A 4,893-nucleotide genomic window follows, 5' to 3' on the forward strand; every position below is an offset into this window, starting at 1 on the left:
TTTGGTTATTGTTGACTTTACGAGTCGTCGCCTAATCATATTGGATTCACTGCCTTCTGTCGAAAAACATCAACAACGCAAAAGGAACGCAATTAAAGTGGTAATTATTTGTTCTAAATCAGTACTCAATGATTTAGAATCACTTAACAACTTAACAATTTAAATAACCATTTGTTATAACTAATACTCTTAGTCAATTTAACTGTTTTACAATTCACTTTTTTTTTTGTCATGAATTTACTCTTGTACAGGCAACTTATTTAGAAGCGATGTTAGATAATCATATTTTTAATGATGATAAGTCTAAAGTTATAGATTGCTCCACCTTTTGGCCTATCACACCTTTTGGCCTACCCACTCAAAAAAATAGATCGTAAGTCTACTATTTAATTTTTTCTTTTAAATATCATTACGTTCAATAGTTTATATCTTATATGGATATAATAACTATTTGTGGAATGCTTTATATCTTAGGAATGATAGCGGAGTTTGGGTGACTAGTTGGATGAGAGAATGTACTTTACCAGATGACTTCAATATTCAGGTCAGATTTATAACAAAATATTTTTAACATAATTTTTTCAACACACTTCTAATTAGAATTATATTGTTGGTGCTCTAAGTAGATTAACGACTCCACACGAATGAGACTTGCCGTGGATCTGGTTTTAGAGGAGTACAACGATTTGTGTCGCATAATACAAGAAAATGCTTGGCAATATAGGACCAAGGTGGAAGCAGAGCATGAAGACATTTAGAAATGAGGAATTATCTTTTTAGATATTTTTAATATTTTTTTTTTGAAAGACAAATTATTAAGCTATGTTTATTAGTTTTTACACTAATTTATCTTTCTATATATTACAATTCTATATTACTAATTTCTTTTACTTTATCGGTTAATATAAATTATTCATAACCTATATATTTTATTTCTGTAAATAACGATGATATATACAGAGAAGAAAATGTGTTTCTATTTTCTTATTAAAAAACAGAGAAGGTGAGTGCAATATATAAAAAAGTGAAATGAGAAGTGAGAACAGGTTTGATCTGTATATTAATAAGCAATTCGACCATTACAAGACAATGAAAGTGGCATCATCTGCATAAATATTATCCTACCCAAGTTCAGAATCCTTGTCCCAAATAAGCTTTTGTTACTATATTACCCTATTGCATAACATCTAGTAGAAGAGTATAGTTTGATGGCCCGAGATTTTGAAAGGCAGGCCTCTGCGTCACGCCACTGTGAAAGGCTGATGTATACATAAGCAAGATCATGCCATACTTCAACTTCCAAATTCCTAATCTGATCTCTTTTGTCCTGTCACCAATGGTATGGAAAAGGGTAAGGACCTTAAAGCAATATGACTATGAAAAAGTATTTTGGGACTGGAAAAATTAAGAAAACAAACCTTAAATAGCTTATTCCGAGAACCAAAACTTTTACTATGAACTTGAAGAACAGCAAGAAGCTGAGTGTATGTCTCAATGGCACTCTTTAACTGGCCCTGAGCGATCTGAAGTTTCGCCTTTGTTCGTAACAAATCACCTTGATCCCATTTCCCAGTCTGATCCAAAGCAGCATTGATAATAGATTCAGCATCTAAGAACCGCTTTTGTGCGGATAATACCCTAGATAACAGTAACCAACCTTTAACATTAGAGCCAACTTCAAGTTTTACAATGCACTTAGCATAATGAAGTGCAGCATCCAACTTCCGTTGCTCAGCGATTCTAAACTCAGATGGTATAATACAACAGGGTCTTCCATTCTGCTCAATTTGCAGGCAGTTTCAAGGGTATGAAGTGCCTCAGATTGTCTCTTAACCCTCTCAGCATCAGAAATGGCCAATTTCGAGTATGCAGAAAGTGTAACACCAAGTAAGAAATTGGCCATATTTTCTAACTGATTACATCTTCCATCCAAGTTCTCAAGTGCCATCCGAGCAAAGCTTACCCCAGGGTCTTTTGTAACACTGAAGTTCTCGCAACAAATCTTAGAAGCCATTAACAAACTTGGAACATGTCTTGGGTCCTCTCTATTACTCAGCAGTTTTCTAAGAAGATCCAGCGCTTCCACATTCTTCCCTGCTCCGTAATAACAAAGAGCTAAAGCATAGAACCTCTCCTTTCGATGGATAGTTCCAGGAAGCAATTCTTCCAATTGATTGGCTAAAATCATCAAATCTCCAGAAACCAAAATTGAAGGATCCCACTCAATTCTATTTAGAGTGACTTTTCTTAGCAAAATCATTAAAAGAAGTATAGCCTCTTCAATGTTGTTTCTAGGCACAAACGATCCATCCATTTGGTCCCAATAGGGTAATATAGTAACAAAAGCAATTTAAAATTTACCAATTGCCCCAATTTTGTGCTTCCGACAGATATCTATCAGATCTTTCATGGAATTGAGTATTGACAACCTCAGATATCTGTCACCCATTACAGGAGGCAAATGATGAGAAAGCTTGATTAGATGATAATAATAATAATAAACTTATAAAAGGAATCTGATTGTTCAACAAGTTACAAACACTCTTGACTCACCATATGAGAAGCAAGATTTTTTTAGATTTGGTTGAAGGCCTGTGCATTTTGCTCCATGAGTGTACCTATTAGACCTCCAATTGCTGCAAAAAACACACTGCAAAGTTCAGAGAAGGTTCTTTATGCTTGAACACTAAAGCAAGGAAATGCAGATACACAATATTTTTAGAGGTAAATAAAATGAAAAATGATATGGAAACTGACCTTTGTAAGGCATTCCTGGCACTGATGAGGCAACATCGGATGGAGCAGCAGCAAGGCGAGAAGAAGGGCCTGAAACTTTTTCCTGCAAAAGAAACAAAAAAGAGAGAAACTTGAGTTTCCACTGCTACAAAATAAAATTTATGAAAGTATATTCTGTTTACTTCCTTTTTTGTCACACTATTTCTTGGTAATTCTATTACTCAACATCTGAAGTTTTCCCTTATTTAACATTCATAAAAATAAGTGAAGAGAAATCACCGTGATAGCTTTTTCCTGCAAAATAATAACAACTATAGCAATGCATGATGCTTGATCTATTTGAAAAAGAGGAAGAAGGTTCTTGCTTTGCAAAGGGACCTACATCAACAGGTATATTCTGCTTTATCCTAAAGTAGTGTTGTATTTACTCTATCCGTTTCAAAATATCTGTCACCTTGAAAACTCAGTACACTCACAATTCAATGTATCTAGATATATTTAGTATGGATGTACCAAGAGTACTATATATGCTTGTTTGTTCATCTAGAAGGCTACTGTAACTATGCTTATGTTGTGCTTCATAGCAAATGTTTACATGGCCAATCTCAACTCATCAATTGCAGATTTCAGAAAGAAAGAAACTAATTTCTTCCATAGACAGTGACAATATTAGTAAACCAGAAGGGGGCAGTATTTCTTATGAACATGGCACCAATGGCAGAAGCCATTCTTTTGAGAACCAAAATGGTAACATTCTAGGCATTTATGGAGGCTTTGATGAATCTAACCTAAGGATTCAAAATTCATCATCTTGACTATTCTAAAAGAATCAAACCGAACTGAGAAGAAGGCAGAGGAAAAAGTATACCTTGCTGGGTTTGTCGTCCTCAACAAGAAGTGGGGTTGAGGAAAGTTGTCCTATTTCAGTGTCATCAGGGAGCGGCGGCGGACGCAGGGAGCGGCGGCGGACGATGCGTGTTGTGGCGGCGAGGGTAGGCGAACCAGAGAGAAGAAGATGATAAAATGGCGTTACGCTAGCAGACCTCTCTTGGCGGCGGACGCAGGGAGTGGCGGCGGACGCAGGGAGCGGCGGAGGACGATGCGTGTTGTGGCGGCGAGGGTAGGCGAACCAGAGAGAAGAAGATCAGAAAATGGCGTTACCCTAGCAGATCTCTCTTGGCGGCGGACGCAGAGAGGGGCGGCGGACGATGCGTGTTGTGGCGGCGAGGGTAGGCGAACCAGAGAGAAGAGAGAAGAAGATGAGAAAATGGCGTTACCCTAGCAGACCTCTCTTGGCGGCGGACGCATGGAGGGGCGGCGGACGATGCGTGTTGTGGCGGCGAGGGTAGGCGAACCAGAGAGAAGAAGATGAGAAAATGGCGTTACCCTAGCAGACCTCTCTTCTTCATTGAATCTGAAACTGAATCTGAAACTAAGAGATAAAGAAAAAAAGTGTAAATAACAAAAGTTAAAGGATCAAAATTTAATTAATAAATTTTTCAAAAAAAGAAAAAACGGGGTACATTTTGTAATTATTTTACTGTAGGTTAATCATACTCCCACACAAAAGTGGGAGCAAGGAATCCTTGGCCATCTTTTTTGTTAAGAATAAAATATTTGCATCCAAAGATATGTAAGTAATTTAAATTTGGTGGGTGACCTTTTCAAAGTTCATAAGGTGTTTTCTTTAAAAATTTTCTTATGATAGTTCTATTCAAAATGTGGCAAGCAATGTTAACTGTCTCAACCCAAAGGAATTTTGGAACATTGCTCTCACAAAGCATAGTTCTTGTCATTTCTTGAATATTCCTGTTTCTTCTTTCCACAACACCATTTTGTTGTGGTGTTCTTGGACAAAATAAGTTGTGTGATATTCCAAATTCCTCACAAAAGGATTCAAATAATTGGTTTTCAAATTCAGTTCCATGATCACTTCTTATTGAGGTGATCTTTAAATTCTATGAACTTTCTTGCTAAAAATTTCAAAGGCTGAAAATGCTTCAATTTTGTGTGCAAGAAATAAAACACATCCAAACCTAGAGTAATCATCCAAAATTACTAAACCATAATGTTTACCACCTAAGCTTTGAGTTCTTGTTGGACCAAATAAATCAATATGTAGCAATTTAAGTGGTCTTTTAGTAGAGATGTCTTCCT

The 4,893-nt window shown here is 36.6% G+C and overlaps 1 long non-coding RNA gene across 1 annotated transcript; it reads right to left on the minus strand.

Annotated features, from left to right (window-relative positions):
* Positions 1 to 2,208: 2,208 nt before the first annotated feature.
* LOC112735916 (uncharacterized) lies at positions 2,209 to 4,165 on the minus strand. Its single transcript, XR_003168615.3, has 4 exons — positions 3,605 to 4,165; positions 2,758 to 2,839; positions 2,554 to 2,636; positions 2,209 to 2,438 (listed from the first exon to the last, which is right to left on the minus strand). It is a non-coding gene; the product is annotated as an uncharacterized lncRNA (long non-coding RNA).
* Between the last annotated feature and the right edge of the window lie 728 nt (positions 4,166 to 4,893).

The sequence above is a fragment of the Arachis hypogaea genome, chromosome 13, assembly GCF_003086295.3.
Source record: "Arachis hypogaea cultivar Tifrunner chromosome 13, arahy.Tifrunner.gnm2.J5K5, whole genome shotgun sequence".
Lineage (NCBI taxonomy): Eukaryota > Viridiplantae > Streptophyta > Magnoliopsida > Fabales > Fabaceae > Arachis > Arachis hypogaea.